The 20405-nt window shown below is 41.5% G+C and overlaps 1 pseudogene across 1 annotated transcript; it reads left to right on the top strand.

Annotated features, from left to right (window-relative positions):
- The first annotated feature begins 8371 nt into the window (after positions 1 to 8371).
- On the top strand, positions 8372 to 19815 carry LOC307058928 (DLA class II histocompatibility antigen, DR-1 beta chain-like; annotated as a pseudogene). The gene is made up of 6 exons: positions 8372 to 8468; positions 13854 to 14135; positions 17315 to 17585; positions 18256 to 18340; positions 18467 to 18576; positions 19681 to 19815. The product of its transcript is annotated as a DLA class II histocompatibility antigen, DR-1 beta chain-like (transcript).
- Positions 19816 to 20405: the final 590 nt, after the last annotated feature.

Genomic DNA, 20405 nt, shown 5'->3' on the forward strand with positions numbered 1-20405 from the left:
CTCCTACCCCCAACCGCTAGTTCATCTTGTCCACCCACTTTTCTCAGCTTCATCTGCTTGTCTACTTTTATCTGAACGATCCTAGGGCAGGGTCATTGTCAAACTAATCTGCATACATATCTCTTACTGAAGTGCACCTCTGGCTCTGTGGGCCTGGCATGGGGGCCCACATTCCTGCATTTCTAAGAGGCCCCCAGGTAATGCTGACGCTGCTGGTGTGTGGGCCACGTCAAGTAACAAGGACTTAGATCACTTGTGTATCTCAGACACAAATCAATTCTAAGTCTCAAATGACACTGGTCTTCAATTCGAATGTGTGTATCTGAATACCAAATAACGGCACCCTATCTATATCCAAGACAGAAAGTACCACCTTTCATAAGCTTTCCAGCCTGAACTCAGCTGAGGGTTCAGGGCTTTCGGAACAGAATGATGAACACTAAGATAAGAAGCAAAGAGGGCCTTTTCTTTGGTGGAAATAGCTGTGGCTGAGCCCGGACCCTCACTTAGAACACAACTGGCCCTAACTTAACCCATCCAGTCTTCTGGATTAACAAGAGGTTTCCTCCTGGTCCCAGGCTGCCTCTGCCTCTGCCACCGGCTCCTCCCTGAGGCTGTTTGTGAGCCTTCTGTCCCTCAGTGGAGAGAGCTGGCCTTGGCCGCCACCTTCTAAACCACCTACACAAAAGTTAACTAAGAGAGGAAAGTGTGGAAGCCCAGGATGTGGTGAGAGGCCATGTCTCAGGAGGTTTCTTGGGGATCTTGCAGAAGAAAATGTGACAGTATCCTTCAAGCAGCTGGTGGTGTCTGACATGGGGGAAGGGATGTGCGATGTGTGCCTGGGATGCCTGGGCATCAAGACTCTCGGCTGGGAAGGGGCCCTTTTCAGAACTGTACATAGGCTGCTTCACTGCAAGGTTCTTGGGGCTGCTGCTAATAAACTTTCCATTTAGGTTAAGGCTCCCCCTGGCTTTCCCTGAAGATAAGCCACTGAGATCTACCAGCTGCTCTCTCCTCTCCATTATGCTTTTGTATAAATATTTAACATTCCCTGTAAAAACTTCGGAACATACATGCCAAGTGATATTTAGGAGAGTGTAAATTGGAAGAGAACTCATGAGGTCTGGACTGGACGTGGGGAGGCCTTGGTGGGTGACCTTGGCTGGGAAAGATACACTCCTCCAACTATTTGCATTTTCTTGGTAAGTGGAGGCTGAAATTAGCTGGGTAGTCCCTAAAGCCCCTTTCATTCTTAACATTTTATGAAATGAAAGATTATAAAGTTAAGTATGGAAGATGCATTAAGAGTAATGGTTCCTCCAGCTTTGATTTCAAACCATATTAAAAAGCTGTGGTAATCAAATCCGTATGGAATTTGGAAAAACAGATCAATGGAACAGAATAGAGAGCCCAGAAATAAACTCACATATATTTGGTCAATTAATTTACAACAAAAGAGCCAATATACAGTGGGGAAAGGACAGTCTCTTCAATAAATGGTGTTGGGAAAACGACAACCACATGCAAAAGAATGAAATTAGATTACTATCAATATTCACATCGTACACAAAAATTAACTCAAAATGGGTTAAAGACTTGAATGTAAGACCTGAAACCATAGACTCCTAGAAGACAACATAGGTGTTAAGCTTCTTAACATAGGTCTTGATGATGATTTTCTGAATCTGACACCAAAAGCAACAAAAGTAAAAATAAACAAGTAGGACTATATCAAACTAAAAAAATTCCTTCGCAGCCTTCAAAAAATGAAAAAACAACCTACTGAATGGGAGGAAATATTTGCAAATCATGTATCTGATAAAGGGGTTAATATCCAAAATATATAGAGAAATTCATACAACTCAATAGTGAAAAAAAAATCCCATTAAAAAATGGGCAGAGATTTTCCATGGGCTTCCCATTTTATTTACTCCAATGCTACCCTGAAAGATGCCCTGGGTACCCCATCCTCATCAGTACCTTCCTCTTAGGACCCAAGGCATTTGGCCTGACCATCTGCAGCCTCATCCTTTAAAAAAAAGTCCCATGATGCCCTCCCCCCACCCCGCCCCCACCAGCCACCCCCTTGCTCCCGGAATCCAGAGGAACAGGAAGCCGGGGTCATGGAGTGGCTGGTGGGTGGGTTACATCCACCATTAGCCCCACCAAAGAGCCGGGTAGGCTCCAGTGCTGGGTCAACTCAGGCCAAACAACCAACAGGGAGGGAACCCGGCCCCACCCATCAGCAGACAAGCAGATTAAAGTTTTACTGGTTTCTGCCCACCAGAGCAACAACCAGCTCTACTCACCACCAGTCCCTCCCATCAGGAAGCTTGCACAAGCCTCTTAGATAGCCTTATCCACCAGAGGGCAGACAGCAGAAGCAAGAAGAACTATAATCCTGCAGCCTGTGGAACAAAAACCACATTCACACAAAGACAGACAAGATGAAAAGGCAGAGGACTTTGTACCAGATGAAGGAACAAGATAAAAAAACCCAGGGCTTCCCTGGTGGCGCAGTGGTTGAGAGTCCGCCTGCCGAGGCAGGGGACACGGGTTCGTGCCCCGGTCCGGGAAGATCCCGCATGCCGCGGAGCGACTGGGCCCATGAGCCATGGCCGCTGAGCCTGCGCGTCCGGAGTCTGTGCTCCGCAACGGGAGAGGCCACAACAGTGAGAGGCCCGCGTACCGCAAAAAAAAAAAAAAAAAAAAAAAAAAAAAAAGATAAAAAAACCCAGAAAAACAATTAAATGAAGTGGAGATAGGCAACCTTCCAGAAAAAGAATTCAGAATAATGATAGTGAAGATGATCCAGAACCTCTGAAAAAGAATGGAGGCAAAGATCGAGAAGATGCAAGAAATGCTTAACAAAGACCTAGAAGAATTAAAGAATAAACCCCTAGAAGAGTTAAGGAACAAACAAACAGAGATGAACAATACAATAACTGAAATGAAAACTACACTAGAAGGAATCAATAGCAGAATAACTGACGCAGAAGAATGGAGAAGTGACCTGGAAGACAGAATGGTGGAATTCACAGCTATGGAACAAAATAAAGAAAAAAGCATGCAAAGAAATAAAGACAGCCTAAGAGACCTCTGGGACAACATTAAACGCAACAACATTCACATTACAGGGGTCCCAGAAGGAGAAGAGAGACAGAAAGGACCCGAGAAAATATTTGAAGAGATTATAGTTGAAAACTTCCCTAACATGGGAAAGGAAATAGCCACCCAAGTCCAGGAAGTGCAGAGAGTCCCAGGCAGGATAAACCCAAGGAGAAACATGCCGAGACAGATAGTAATCAAATTGGCAAAAGTTAAAGACAAAGAAAAATTATTGAAAGCATCAAGGGAAAAACAACAAATAACATACAAGGGGACTCCCATAAGGTTAACAGCTGATTTCTCAGCAGAAACTCTACAAGCCAGAAGGGAGTGGCACGATATATTTAAGTGATGAAAGGGAAGAACCTACAACCAAGATTACTCTACCTGGCAAGGACCTCATTCAGATTCGATGAGGAAATCAAAAGCTTTACAGACAAGCAAAAGCTAAGAGAATTCAACACCACAAAACCAGCTCTACAAAAACTGGTAAAAGAACTTCTCTAACTGGGAAACACAAGAGAAGAAAAGGACCTACAAAAACAAACCCAAAACAATTAACAAAATGGTCATAGGAACATACATATCGATAATTACCTTAAATGTAAATGGATTAAATGCTCCAACCAAAAGACACAGGCTGGCTGAATGGATACAAAAACAAGACCCATATATATGCTGTCTACAAGAGACCCACTTCAGACCTAGGGACACATACAGACTGAAAGTGAGGGGATGGAAAAAGATATTCCATGCAAATGGAAATCAAAAGAAAGCTGTAGTAGCAATACTCATATCAGATAAAATAGACTTTAAAATAAAGAATGTTACAAAAGGCAAGGAAGGACACTACATAATGATCAAGGGATCAATCAAAGAAGACATAACAATTATAAATATATATGCACCCAACATAGGAGCACCTCAATACATAAGGCAACTGCTAACAGCTACAAAAGAGGAAATCGACAGTAACACAATAATACTGAGGGACTTACACCTCAGTTACACCAATGGACAGATAATCCAAAATGAAAATAAATAACGAAACAGAAGCTTTAAATGACACAATAGACCAAATAGATTTAATTGATATTTATAGGACATTCCATCCAAAAACAGCAGATTACACTTTCTTCTCAAGTGCGCACGGAACATTCTCCAGGATAGATCACATCTTGGGTCACAAATCAAGCCTCAGTAAATTTAAGAATATTGAAATCATATCAAGCATCTTTTCCGACCACAATGCTATGAGATTAGAAATGAATCACAGGGAAAAAAATGTAAAAAACACAAACACATGAGGCTAAACTATACGTTACTAAATAGCCAAGAGATCAGTGAAGAAATCAAAGAGGAAATCAAAAAATACCTAGAGACAAATGACAGTGAAAACACGATGATCGAAAACCTATGGGATGCAGCAAAAGCCGTTCTAAGAGGGAAGTTTATAGCTATACAAGCCTACCACAAGAAACAAGAAAAATCTCAAACAATCTAACCTTACACCTAAAGGAACTAGAGAAAGAAGAACAAACAAATCCAAAGTTAGTAGAAGGAAAGAAATCAAAACAATCAGAGCAGAAATAAATGAAACAGAAACAAAGAAAACAATAGCAATGTCAATAAAATTAAAAGCTGATTGTTTGAGAAGATAAACAAAATTGATAAACCATTAGCCAGACTCATCAAGAAAAATAGGGAGAGGACTCAAATCAATAAAATTAGAAATGAAAAAGGAGAAGTTACAACAGACATTGCACAAATACAAAGCATCCTAAGAGACTACTACAAGCAACTCTATGCCAATAAAATGGACAACCTGGAAGAAATGGACAAATTCTTAGAAAGGTATAACCTTCCAAAACTGAATCAGGAAGAAATAGAAAATAAGAACAGACCAATCACAAGTAATGAAATTGAAACTGTGATTTAAAATCTTCCAACAAACAAAAGTCCAGGACCACATGGCTTCACAGGTGAATTCTATCAGACATTTAGAGAAGAGCTAACACCCATCCTTCTCAAACTCTTCCAAAAAATTGCAGAGGAGGGAACACTCCCAAACTCATTCTATGAGGCCACCATCACCCTGATACCAAAACCAAAAAAAGATACTACAAAAAAAGAAAATTACAGACCAATCTTACTCATGAATATACATGCAAAAATCCTCAACAAAATACTAGCAAACAGAATCCAACAACACATTAAAAGGATCATACACCATGATCAAGTGGGGTTTATCCCAGGGATGCAAGGAATATTCATTATATGCAAATCAATCAATGTGATACACCATATTAACAAATTGAAGAATAAAAACGACATGATTATCTCAGTAGATGCAGAAAAAGCTTTTAACAAAACTCAACACCCATTTATGATAAAAACCCTCCAGAAAGTGGGCATAGAGGGAACCTACCTCAACATAATAAAGGCCATATATGACAAACCCACAGCCAACATCATTCTCAATGGTGAGAAACTGAAAGCATTTCCTCTACGATTAAGAACAAGACAAGGATGTCCACTCTCACCACCATTATTAAACATAATTTTGGAAGTCCTAGCCATGGCAATCAGAGAAGAGAAAGAAATAAATGGAATCCAAATTGGAAAAGAAGAAGTGAAACTGTCATTCCTTGCAGATGACATGATACTATACATAGAGAATCCTAAAAATGACACCAGAAAACTACTAGAGCTAATCAATGAATTTGGTAAAGTAGCAGGATACAAAATTAATGCACAGAGATCTCTTGTATTCCTATACACTTACAACGAAAGATCAGAAAGAGAAATTAAGGAAACAATCCCATTCACCATTGCAACAAAAAGAATAAAATATCTAGGAATAAGCCTACCTAAAGAGGTAAAAGACCTGTACTCAGAAAACTATTAAGACACTGATGAAAGAAATCAAAGATGACACAAACACATGGAGAGAGATATATCATGTTCTTGGACTGGAAGAATCAATATTGTGAAAATGACTATACTACCCAAAGCAATCTACAGATTCAATGAAATCCCTATCAAATTACCAATGGCATTTTTTACAGAACTAGAACAAAAAATCTTAAAATTTGTATGAAGACACAAAAGACCCCGAATAGTCAAAGCAATCTTGAGGGAAAAAAACAGAGCTGGAGGAATCAGACTCCCTGACTTCAGACTATACTACAAAGCTACAGTAATCAAGACAATATGGTACTGGCACAATACCAGAAATATAGATCACTGGTACAGGATAGAAAGCCCAGAGATAAACCCACGCACCTGTGGTCAACTAATCTATGACAAAGGAGGCAAGGATATACAATGCACAAAAGACAGTTTCTTCAATAAGAGGTGTTGGGAAAACTGGTCAGTTACATGTAAAAGAATGAAATCAGAACACTCCCTAACACCATACACAAAAATAAGCTCAAAATGGATTAGAGACCTAAATATAAGACCAGACATTGTAAAATTCTTAGAGGAAAACATAGGAAGAACAGTCTTTGACATAAATCACAGCAAGATATTTTTTGATCCACCTCCTAGAATAATGGAAATAAAAACAAAATAAACAAGTGGGACCTAATGAAACTTTTGCAAAGCAAAGGAAACTACAGTCAAGACGAAAAGACAACCCTCAAAATGGGATAAATATTTGCAAATGAATCAATGGACAAAGGATTAATCTCCAAAACATATAAACAGCTCATGCAGCTCAATATTAAGAAAACAAACAACCCAATCAAAAAATGGACGGAAGACATAAATAGACAATTCTCCAAAGACATACAGATGGCCAAGAAGCACATGAAAATCTGCTCAACATCACTAGTTATTAGAGAAATGCAAATCAAAACTACAATGAGGTATCACCTCACACCAGTTAGAATGGGCATCATCAGAAAATCTACAAACAACAAATGCTGGAGAAGGTGTAGAGAAAAGGGATCCCTCTTGCACTGTTGGTGGGAATGTAAATTGATACAGCCACTATGGAGAACAGTATGGAGGTTCCTTAAAAAACTAAAAATAGAATTACCATATGACCCAGCAATCCCATTACTGGGCATATACCCAGACGAAACCATAATTCAAAAAGAAACATGTTCCCCAATATTCATTGCAGCACTATTTACAAGAGCCCGGTCATGGAAACAACCTAAATGCCCATCGACAGACAAATGGATAAAGATGTGGTACATATATACAATGGAATATTACTCAACCATAAAAAGGAACGAAATTGGGTCATTTGTAGAGGCGTGGATGGATCTAGAGACTGTCACACAGAGTGAAGTAAGTCAGAAAGAGAAAAACAAATATCGCATATTAATGCATATATGTGGAACCTAGAAAAATGGTACAGATGAGCAGGTTTGCACGGCAGAAATAGAGACACAGATGTAGAGAACAAATGTATGAACACCAAGGGGGGAAACTGATGGTGGGGGGTGGTGATGGTGGGATGAATTGGGAGATTGGGGTTGATATATATACACTAATATGTATAAAATAGAGAACTAGTAAGAACCTGCTGTATAAAAAATAAATGAAATAAAATTTAAAAACTTTTTAAAAGAGAAAGAAAGGGAAATATCCTCAATTAAATGAGGAAGTCAAAATGGGAACTAGGAGGAAGGGATTGATCACTTTTTCACATAAAATATTAATTATTCTAAAGCAGAGTTGCTGTGTCAAGGGCTGATTTGAGTCCATTATCAATCTCTCAGTCCCCTGTAGAATGTGATTTGGACATTGACCCTATTACATTGTTAGTTACATGCTCTACAAAGGTACCTTCAAGACCCTCCATTCCACAGGGATTGCCCCTGATAAGCCGCTTTCTCTATGTGTATCCTGGAGGTCCCACTAAACTCAGTGACAGCATCTGGAGACAATCCTGAAAAACTTGGGTGACCATCACTGACCAGCACAGAGCTGGCTCACTATAGGGCCCCAGTTAAAATGTTATAAATACAACTGGATCAAACCTTTAAAGCACGAAATTAAAACAATTCTCCTAAGGAAGGAAATCTAAGTTTCAAAAGAGGAACTTCATACTGAGTATCTAACCAGCAACTGATGATGATGTTCACAGATGAATCTGATTGGTTCTCCAAAACTGAGACGACCCAATCCAGGAACTAAGAAATGAGTTCCTTGGTTGGTAATATTTGAGATGTGGGTTGGAGGAGGGTCCTAGTCCTCAATGAGATTTGTCTGCTCCCCTGCACCTTGTCTTCTTCTCTTCTCCTGCATGGTGTGCCTTTGGTTCCCCGCAGGCTCCTGGACAGTAATACTGACAGTGATACTGATGGTGCTGAGCCCGCTCCTGGCTTGGGCTGGAGAGGTAAGTGCACACCTTGGATGGTGAGCTATTTTGGGATGTGGGGGAAGGGAGGGAGTTAGCTTTGTCTGGGTCCAGGCCATGTCACTTAAAACCCTGACATCTTCTTCAGTGACTACTTACCTTTATCATATGGAGCCTCAATTCCTTCCACAAACAAAAGGAGCCTGGGTACTTGCCCTCTTTATGAGACCAGCATAAGGTGCCTTCGTATATATACATATAGGCTATTTCTTGTCAACTCTCTTCTAATAAAACCTCTCCAGCCTTACATCCCATTCCTTCGGGGTTTTGAGAGGATTTAGAAGTGCTTTCAAAAATAATCTAAAATGATTATTAATGATTTCAAAATAATTCCCATCCGTGGTTCCCTTTATTCTGTTGAGTTATGCCAGAAAATGGGAACAATCCTCTGAAAATTTTATGGGGACTCAAAAGGAATTAGAAAGATCTCTCCTAGAAGATCCTGTGTTATGTCCACGGGATCTGTGATGCAGCTACCTCTCGCTAATACGTGAGGATGTATCAAGAGACCTCACCATTGTCTCCTTTTCTTTTCTTTTTTTTAAGTTGAAGTATAGTTGATTTACAATATCGAGTTAGTTTCAGGTGTACAGCACAGCACTTCAGTTATATATATATATTCTTTTACAGATTCTTTTCCCTTATAGGTTATTACAAAATATTGAGTAGAGTTCCCTGTGCTGTACAGTAGGTCCTTGTTGGTTATCTATTGTCTCCTTTTCTTTCTCCCTAAACCCCGCTCTTTATAAGGCCTGTATGCCTGTACTGGAGGTACTCTGACAAAAGTTGGGGTTAGTTTTCTCCCTATTTCTCCTGCGTAAAGCACTCTGTACCTGAAGCAGGGATCCTTAGTACTGAGAATGACCCTGTAGTTAAGGAGCATCTAAGGGGCAATCTATGATGCCTTAAAGAACTCAAAAGAACTGAAAACCTGACACAGGTTAGCGCTTATTAGTGCTTATTCTATTTTGAACCTTTCTATCCTATCAGTTTCTCCTATATCTCCTCTTTCTCTGGCCCGAACCCACAAGAAGAGATTTAACTAGTATAGAATAAATTATGAAATTATATTTTTATAAACCCCAAATAGTCAAGTATCAGCAATTTCATATGGTTCAAACCATACACCCTGAGCAGGATACAGAGTGTGTGAAGGCTGTTTCCATCCCATAGGGCTGAAAGCCAGTAAGGAAATCAAGGGAACTCACTGGCCTCTTGGAGTCTTGGGCCCAAATTTCATAGGTTCATTCATCATGCCATCTATTTTCCATAATTAGTCATCTTTGGTTACCTCTCCTTCCGGTTTTTCCCTATTCTTTCCCCTACTATGTCATCACTGTTACTAAAAATCCCTGGTTTGCACAAACCCTCAGCACTATAACAGACACATTGGATGAAATGAAACTTCATGAAATGTTCCCTAGCTCTTAAAACACCTTTTCCTTACCTGTGAATATTTCTTCCAAGTAGTAAGAGGAGAAAGAGGAAGTTAGTCTGAATTTCTCACAGGAAAGTAGAAGAGACATAAGGTGTCATGATTACAAAAGTATGTTGGAACTGGAGCCCCTCTTGCTTTACCAAGAGCCCCACAAAGATCAATTCCCAAAACTATGGCTTTATTCATTTAGATGACAAATACTTTTTTGAACAACTATTATATACTGGGCTCTGTCCTAGGCACAGAGGATTCTATTTGAATAACAGAAAAAAAGTCGCTTATGATCATGGAAGTTACCTAATGACAAGAGAGAAAGACAACAACCCAATAAACATTGAACCAAGAAAAACATTTCAAACAGCAATAAATGCTCTAAAAAATATGTAAGGGTTAAGGGACTGAGAAAATTGTATTCACCTGACTTCAGTGCAAGTATCTAGAGAGCTCTCCCTGTGACATTCAATTGAGACATAAATGATCAGAAGAAGCCAGACATGGGAAGGATCTAAGGGACAAATGCTCCAGGGAGAGGGACCAAGGGAAAGGTCAAAGTGTGGGAAGATGTTTGCTGTGTTTAAGAGACGGAAAGAAGGTTAGAGGAGCTGAAGCAGAGAAAGCAAGTTGGGGAGTGGAATAAGATGAGGTTAGAGAGAAAGTCAGGAGTCAAATCATGTTAGGCCCTGATGGCCATAGTGAGAAATTTGACTTTTATTTACAGAGCTATATGAAGCTACTAAGGGGTTACAAGGAGAGTCCATTTATATTTATTTTAAAAATTAATTCTAGCTACCGCATGGAGATTGGATTGCAGGGGTTCCAAGTGGAGTCACGGAGACCAGTTAGGAGAGAGTAGAAGGGTTCTCCAGGGAAGATGTGCCTGTGACTTCATTTAGTGTAGTAGCGATGAAGTGAACAGATTTGGGATAGATTGTTGAGTGACTTGTTAATGAATTAAATGGTGGGAGTTGGAAGATAGAAAATCAAAAGCTTATCCCTCAGGATTTTGTCTTGCATGATAACTAGGTGGATGGTGATGCTGTTTATTGAGATAGGGAGGACTATGGACCAGTACATCTCCTTAGACTGGATCCAAAAGTCACCTAATTAATATAAAAGACTCATTTATTGATTTTACCCCTTAGGAAATTTCCAGAGTTTTAGGAGATCTGTGGCAGAAACGGGGATGAAGAACAAATACATGTTTCTTATCATAAATCACAATATCACAGTGACTAATTGCCAAGGCAAAGAAATCAGTCAACTTTGGTTGGACTGAACAAATTCATTTTATTGGAAAAAACAGCTCTTCACTGGGACTGGCTTCCCAAAAAACATATATCATGTAGGACCAAGATTTTCAACAGATATAATATTGGCAAATTTTTCTATGCCACTCTCAGCTGCTCCATAATTGAGAGTGGTTTCTCCAGGACAGTTTTTTCATATGATTTACACCCATGGTTCTCGCCCAACGACAGCTCAGCACACTTTCTCCCCGTTCCTTCACCCGCCGCAGAATATTGGCTCCAGATAGCACCATTTTTAGTTGGCACACAGGGGGTTTCTTTTGACAACTAGTGGGTGGAGGCCAGGAAAGCTGATAAACAGGCTACTACGCACAGAACAGCTCCCTCTCCCCAGCCACAAAGAACCACCTGGTCCAAAATGTCTATAGTGCTGAGGTTGAAAACACTGCTTTATATACACTATGCTGCTTCTAAAAATTCTAGACTTACACTTTCTACACACACTCACCTTCCAGTTCAGCTCTTCGTGGTTTTATTTAGCTTGTTTCATTACCCCCAAAACTAGACAGTTGAACAAATTCATTCCTTTCTTGTTGAATCCGTTCAATCAAAGCAAGTTCAAGATCTTCATTTTTATTTTTTGCCTTACACCATGTTTTTCAAAATGTCACGAGTTCTTGGTCATCACATCTCTATTTTATTTCAACAACTTGTCTTTTTAAGTCATAAATAGTGGTGGCTGCTACAATATTTTTCAATAAAATGCCTCAAATTTCTGCAGCAATGCTACTTTCCACACTATTAATGATACCAGAAACTTCCTTTTATTCTTCTTACTTTTAAACACAGGGTTATTCTTTAACTCTTTTTGACATTTTCACAATTCAACTAAATCTAAAGACAAAAATATTTTCATTTTCATTTTTGAAAGAAACAAAAACATTCATTTGAAAACATACCTGCAACCCAATGTTCACTGCAGCATTATTTACAAATATTCAAGATGCAGAAGCAACCTAAGTGTCCATCAACAAATGAATGGGTAAAGATGTGGTGTTTATATATATATATATATATATATATATATATATATATATATATATATATATACACACACACACACACACACACACACAGTGGACTATTACTCAGCCATAAAAAAGAATGAAATTCTGCCATTTGCAACAATGTGGATGGACCTACAGAGTATTATGGTTAGTGGAATAAGTCAGACAGAGAAAGTCAAATACTCTATGTTATCACTTATAAGTGGAATCTAAAAAATAAAACAAATGTATATGACAAAACAGAAACAGACTCACAAATACCAAGAGTGAACTAGTGGCTACAAGTGGGGAAATGGAAGGGGGGAGGGGCAAGATAAAGGTATGGGATTAAGAGATACAAACTACGATGAATAAAATAAACAAGCAACAAGATATATTGTACAACACAGGGAAATATAACCATTATTTTGTAATAACTTTAAATGGAGTATAACCTTTAACAATATTGAATCATCTTGTACACTTGGAACTAACATAATGTCAATGATACTGTAATTTAATACCAAAAAATCAAAAATATGTGCATTCATATGATATATATGTGTATATTTATGTCTATATGTATCTTTACACACAGTGAAGCTACAGAACCACATGTAACCAATAAGAGCTCTGAGACACTTTTGACCCCTTCCCTCAACAGGTCAGATTTGCCAAACGAATTTTAGCAGCAAATTTTTAGAAAATTTGATTTTCTGAGCTGTCCAGATTTGGAAATGCAGAAAAGGGATTGTGGACCTGTATTGGGGTTATGGTTTTAATCTCCTAAAACTCTTCAATAGTTCTCATTACATTTAGCATAAAGTCAAAATTCAAAAAAGGATTTTAAGTGCCTGGTTCCATGTGATTTTTCCAGTCTAATCTTTTCCCCTCCTTTTTCTCACTCCCTGTGCTTCCGTGAACTTTCTAGAGGAAGTTCATCAATTCTTTCAGCTTTTCCACACAGTATTACCGTTACCTAAAATGTGTCTCTCTTTTTCCCCTAAACACACACACACACACACACACACACACACACACACACTTCCTCTAGCTCACATCCACGTAAGCTTTTATGTTACCACTTAAAGTGGCCTTCAGAGACCACTTCTCTGGCACCCTAACCTAATTTAGGTCATCCTATCATTCTCTGCTATACGAATGCCACACTTTTATCCTGACATTTCTCACTTCTGTATAAATTCTTGCGTGTTTGGCTTTTGTCCATCACTCTCACTAAATTTTAAGCTCCACAAGTGGAGGGGAGACGGCTGTGTTCCCTTCCTTGGAGTCCCAAGGGACAGCGAAGTTTGGGCACAAGCACAGCCCTAACCAAGTACTTACAGAATGAAGGAGGCTCCTAAGAGGATATGGTGATGGGGCAAATCCCCGTCCAGTTCACACTTGGAGGTGTCCAGGCGAGCATGGAAGCCAAGTGGAGCCCGAATGGCTCAGGAGCAGAGGGGTCTCTTCCGCCCAGCACGTCCTTCCTCCACCGCTGGCAGGTGGAAGATGAACCCGTGGGGTGCCGGTAGAGCCTCCGAGGGAGTCCTAGCGCCCCCCGCCTGCGCCCGGTGGGCGTCACCGCCAGTCTCTTCCCATGCGCCCGGGTGACAACGTCATTCCTGTCCCCACAGCACTTTTCATGGTGCAGGTAAAGTCCGAGTGTCATCTCTCCAACAGCACGCGGCAGGTGCACTTCCTGGACAGGTACATCTATAACCGGGAGGAGCTGGTGCGCTTCGACAGCGACGTTGGGGAGCACCCGGAGGTGAGCGAGCTGGGGCGGCCGGCCGCGGAGCTCTGGAACCGCCAGAAGGATGCCCTGCAGCGGGCGCGGGCCGCCGTGCACACCTTCTGCAGGATCAACTACAAGTTCTTGGAGAGCAGCACCGTGCGGCGGCGAGGTCGGGGCGGGAGTGGGGGGTGACAGAGACAGAGAGACACAGAGACAGAGGGACTGAGTCCAGGCTGAGTGTGTAGGATTGTGGACAAATAGAAGTTAGGAGGGTACACGTGAGAGCCTTCTGTGGGAAAACTAATGTGAGACTTTGTCGACGTGTGCTGCTGAGAGGGGAGAGAGTGTGTGTATGGTGGGGGGAGTGGGCCTGGGGTCTGAGAGGACCGGGAGGGAGGGGGGTATGGGGAGAGGGATGCAGGAGGGAGGGCTCCAGGCATCCTCCACTGCCGCCCTGGGAGAGTCTGGGGCAGGGGAGACGGAGGAAAAGGCTGGCTGGGGTGGATGATCAGAGATGCGGGAAGGGACCTCCAGGTGTCTGTGGTTGGGGGAGGGTAGGGGAGGAGAGGTGAGGAATGTAAGAGGCTTGGGAGAACGTGAGAGGAGCCCCAGTCTGCTCTGGGCACACACCCCCTTGCTCCTGAAACCCCTGAAGTAAATGTGCCGGCGTCTGTGTGCAGGCGCGTTTCTTTGATAATGAAATTTGTGAGGGAGACTAATTAGGGGTGCAGCGGAGAAGAACCTCCCACTCACCTCCGACCTTTCTGAGGCTACTTTTAGGTCTAAATTTCCAACTACTCTTTTGCTTTCTTGGTGTGTATATTTTTACATATTTGAAATGATTGTGAAGCTAGCTTTTCAGATACAATTTTGTTACTAATAATACCATACTGATGTTACTATTTTTATAATGCTAATAGTACTTAAGTAGTTGTGTTTTCCCTTTGTATGGTTGTAAACAATTTACCTCACATTCCCCATTGTTAGATTTTATTTTCCATATTGCCACTTAGTTGGAAATTTATCTTATTATTTTTAACTTACATTTCTTTTATTTCTAAAGTTCTTCTCTCTTCCCCACCCCCAATTGTAATGACTGCTCAAAGCATTATCTATTAATCTGTTGCCACTAGGGTCCTAGTGTTTTTCTCAGTCATGTTATGGGTTGTCTATGCAGTAAGATTATTAACACTTTGCTGATACTTGGTTCAACATTTTCTCCAGTTTGTGGTTTCTATTAGATTCTGTTCAATATTTTCCATATAAAGAATTTAACATGTTTTACTTACTGAAATAGAAACTGAAAAATTGTGACTAATAATTTACCATCAATCTTAAATCTGCTATTTTGTGGTACTGTACAAATGTGTCCCCCATTTCTCCTTTTTTTTTAATTAATTAATTTATTTATTTATTTGTTTTGGACTGTGCTGGGTCTAGATGCCACACGAGGGCTTCTCTAGTTGTGGCACGCAGGCTTAGTTGCAGTATGTGGGATCTTAGTTCCCCATCCAGGGATCAAACCCAGGCCCCGAGCATTGGGAGGGCGGAGTCTTAACCACTGGACATCCGAGGAAGTCCCTCTCCTTTCTTTTAAAATAATTGTATTTATTGAGGGCCTGAGAGTGCTAGAGGTTGTCTCAGATGTGAAGAGTCCCAGACCCTGCCCTGATCTCAAATGTCAGTTTAGAAGGAGAGAGAATTCTAAAACGATAACAATTGCAAAACTAGATGTGGCTTTTGGGGGGGAAAAAAAAGAGCAAGAGAGAGATCCATCAGCTGAGTATAAAACAATAAAAAACTTTTTAAATGATTAACTTTCCTTGTTCCTTTTCCTTTGCAGGACTCATGCTTTCCTTGAGACACAACTCATAGAGTTAGAGAATGACCTCTGTCTATTTCTGCTTCTCAGGGGAAGAACCATTTCTGTGCTATTCTAAGATGTGAGTCCATTGAGGCAGTGTAACCAGGATTTCAGACTCTATATCTCTATCTACCCCACTACTGTTCCCTAATTTACCCTGAAGCTGTGAATCACACTTTCTTTCACAGTAAAAACATTCAATAAGTAACTGACATATACTGAAAGCTAAGTTCTGGCCACTTCTTTTTTTTTCTTTTTTGGCCCCCCCTGTGCGGCTTGTGGGACTTTAATTCCCTGACCAGGGACTGAACCTGGGCCTTCAGCAGTGAGAGCAGGGTCCTAACCACTGGACCGCCAGGGAATTCCCCCAGCCATTTCTTTACATAGTTTAAGTCCATTAACTCTTTTTTTTTAATATGATGATCAATATTTTTTATTGAAGTATAGTTGATTTACAATGTTGTGTTAATCTCTGCTGTACAGCAAAGTGATTCAGTTATACATATATACATCCTTTTTAAAATATTCTTTTCCATTATGGTTTATCATAGGATATTGAATATAGTTCTCTGGGCTATACAATAGGACCTTGTTGTTTATCCATTCCATATACAGTATAATAGCTTACATCTGCTAACCCCAGCCTCCCACTCCATCCCTCCCCCAGCCCCGCCCTCCTTGGCAACCACAAGTCTGTTCTCTATGTTTGTGAGTCTGTTTCTCTTTCATAGACAAGTTCATTTGTGTCATATTTTAGATTTCACATATAAGTGATATCATATGGTATTTGTATTTCTCCTTCTGACTTACTTCACTTAGTATGATCATCTCTAGGTCCATCCATGTTGCTGCAAATGGCATTATTTCATTCCTTTTTATGGCTGAGTAGTATTCCATTGTATATATGACTCATTTAACTTGAAGAGGTAAATTCATATCATTATCCTCCTTTAGAGGAGAGAAAACTGAGGCACAGAGGGATTTAAAAACTCTCCCAGGGGCCTTCCCTGGTGGCGCAGTGGTTGAGAGTCCGCCTGCCAGTGCAGGGGACATGGGTTCGTGCCCCGGTCCGGGAGGATCCCACATGCCGCAGAGCAGCTGGGTCCATACGGCAAAAAAAAAAAAAAAAAAAAAAAAAAAAAAAAAAAAAAAAAAAACTCTCCCAGGATTAACCAGTTAGAAGTGAGCCTGGATTTGAACCCAGGCAGCCTAGTTACAGAAATCACCCTTTTATTGAAGGCACCCTGTGTCTTGCAAAATTTGTAAATAATTCAACAATAAGTAACTGTTCTGAATTATGAAAAGAAACCCCACAATTTTGCTCAACATCTCTCAACTCTAATAGGCCCTGTTTTAAGGGTTAAATTAAAGACCCATGACACTGACTTCTCCTAAGCCACATGGCAGCCTGGCCTGCCCAAGGCTGCAACTGGTCAGGAGACTTACTGTCTCCCTCACTATTCCTTCTACATTTTCTCTCCTACTGGAGCCTACAGTGACTGTGTATCCTGCAAAGACCCAGCCCCTGTGGCACCACAGCCTCCTGGTCTGCTCTGTGAATGGTTTCTATCCAGGCCACACTGAAGTCAGGTGCTTCCAGAATGGCCAGGAAGAGGAGGCGGGGGGTGGTCTCCACAGGCCTGATCCCTAATGGAGACTGGACCTTCCAGACCATAGTGATGCTTGAAATAGTTCCTCAGAGTGGAGAGGTCTACACCTGCCACGTGGAGCACCCCAGCTGGATAAGCCCTGCCACAGTGGAATGGAGTGAGAAGCTTTCTAACCTCAAAAATTCCTTATCCATCAGGGAGGAGACTTGCTTACCCCCGAGTGTCAAGTTTCTCCTCTCCCCACAGCATATGTGCATTTGCTCCATGTTCTTCTCTCCTTCAGCTTAGGTTATTGGGGCTGCCCAGTGATATCCTGTGATAGAAATCCCCTGATAGTTTACAAACATCCCGTGATGGTTTCTACAAATACCTATACTCCTTGGGGAGGCAGTTCTGCCTGACAAGCAGAATAGAGGATGTCCCTGTTTTGAGCCTCCCATGACATCACAGGTCATGGTCACCCCTTGGTCCTGGGCACCAGTCCCCTGTGTCGGGCTGGGCTTGTGCTTCTGACACTCCTGCTTTGAGGTGTTATTGTGACCTGAGAAGGGGCACATTCTCTACAGGGATGTTCCTGACCTGAGGGGAGTTCAATCTCATCCAGTCCCAGGCTCCTCATCCAACAGATGTTGAAGACGTGTGTTGAAGATGCCAGGGCTGTGATATTTAAACGATTCACTGCCTGAACCTTGTAGCCGTTCCTTTTCTAGGAATGGCCAATTATTCTAGTTCTTTCAGATCAGGCTTCTACCCCCAATCAAAGCTCTCAGAGTCTCAGAGAAGTTGTATTCAGGGTAAAAATCACCCAAACTAGCTTCTTTTCTCAGGGACACGGTATGAACCTTCAAAAGGCAAGATGCTGAGTAGAATCGGGGCCTGTGTTATGGGTCTGCTCTTCCTTGGGGTGGGGCTGCTCTTAATCAGGAATTAAAATGGTAAGGAAGCTGTTATCAGCTGAGATGCCCTGCAGGTTTTTTGGAGGAAGAAGTATGCCTTTGCTCAGTGAGTTCTCTGAATATCGATGACCCTATCCTACAGGGTCATCATACAGGGACATCGATATTCAGAGGGCACATTGAGCAACCTTTACCCAGTCGATCTCAAATTTCCTGGAAATCCAGAAATCAACAGTCCACAGTTATTTATGGGTGAAATATAAGAGGTGATGGCCTGTAGAGATAAGAGAAGGGTTATCATGCATGGAGATCTCAGATGGAGATACTGGGGCAAATGCAGGAAGAGACGCTAAGCCTGATGAAATGATGCTGGATTTGTGTGACGGAAGCTTCCTAGGTCACATGCTCTCAGGGACTTCTCTCCTCTCCTCTCCACCCTGGCATCAGGTGATATGGGTGGTGATGTAGAGAAATCTCAGGTGATAGGGGGAAGTCAGGGGCTGGGGACATTGTATCCGGGGACAGACTTTCCTCCGTATCTTTTAAGTATACATCCTCCCTTCCCTTTCCTAGGATACTCTGGACTTCAGCCCACAGGTAATGCCCTTTCATCCTCTTTTAGATAGATTTGGCCTGCTAGAAATGGTGGTGGAGATGACGAGACAGGAGACAGATAAAATGAGAAAGACTTTGAATTCTGATTAGGCGGTTTGCAATAAAGCTTTGCACCAGCTAATAAGAGAACAGACTTGTGTTTGTCGAGGGGAAGGGGGTGGGGGATGGATGGACTGGGAGTTTGGGGTTAGCAGACGCGAACTATTACATATAGGATGGATAAACAACAAGGTCCTACTGTATAGCACAGGGAACTATATTCAGTATCTTGGGATAAACCATAAAGGAAAAGAAAATGTGTGTGTGTGTGTGTGTGTGTGTGTGTATGTGTGTTTGTGTAACTGAATCACTTTGCTATACAGCAGAAATGAACACAGCATTGTAAATCAACTATACTTCAGTTTAAAATAAATAAATAAATAATATAAGAGGCCTGTGCTCTAAAGTATCTTTGGCTCAGGGAGGCTTAAGAATGATTTCCGGGCTTCCCTGGTGGCACAGTGGTTGACAGTCCGCCTGCCAATGCAGGGGATACGGGTTCGTGCCCTGGTCCGGGAAGATCCCACATGCCGCAGAGCGGCTGGGCCCGTGAGCCTTGGCCACTGAGCCTGCGCGTCTGGAGCCTGTGCTCCACAACGGGAGAGGCCACAACAGTGAGAGGCCCGCGTACCGCAAAAAAAAAAAAAAAAAAAAAAAAAAAAGAATGATTTCCCCCTTCTTACTACAGGGCTTTAACGTGAGGCCCCCAAAAAGAGGGAAAGAAGCAGCATGAAGAGGTAGGTCTGGAAACACCCCTCTCCTCTGTCTCCTGTAGGACTCCAGAGCTGGAGCGAAGATGGTGACACTCAAGCAAGAACCTTCTGTCCCATCAACTAGAGGTGATCGTACTAAGTGAAGTAAGTCGGAAAGAGACAGATACCATATGATGTCACTTCTATGTGGAATCTAAAATACGGCACAAATGAACCTATCTACAAAACAGAAACTGACTCATAGACATAGAGAACAGATTTGTGGTTGTCAAGGGGGAGGGGAGGTGGGGGAAGAATGGAGTGGGAGTTTGGGATGAACAGATGCAAACTATTATATATAGGTTGGATAAACAACAAGGTCCTAATGTATAGTGCAGGGAACTATAGCCAATCTCCTGTGATGAACCATAATGGAAAAGAATATAAAAAAGAATGTCTATATGTGTGTAACTGAGTCCCTTTGCTGTACAGCAGAGATTGGCACAGCATTGTAAATCACCTCTACTTCAATTAAAAAAAAAATTTGAAAAAAAGAAGAACCTTCTGTCCCAGCTTCTTCACAGCACGAAAAGGTTTCCTGCTTAGCACTCATTCTTCACAAGAGTACTTTCTCAGGATCTGGTTTGCTCAGGATCTGGTTGAATGACCCTGCAGGAAATGTCCTGGATGGCTTCCTCAGCCCCTCACCTGGACCTGGAAGTTCCCTGTGTTGAT

Source organism: Hyperoodon ampullatus (genome assembly GCF_949752795.1).
Source record: "Hyperoodon ampullatus genome assembly, chromosome: 10".
NCBI classification, from domain to species: Eukaryota; Metazoa; Chordata; class Mammalia; order Artiodactyla; family Ziphiidae; genus Hyperoodon; species Hyperoodon ampullatus.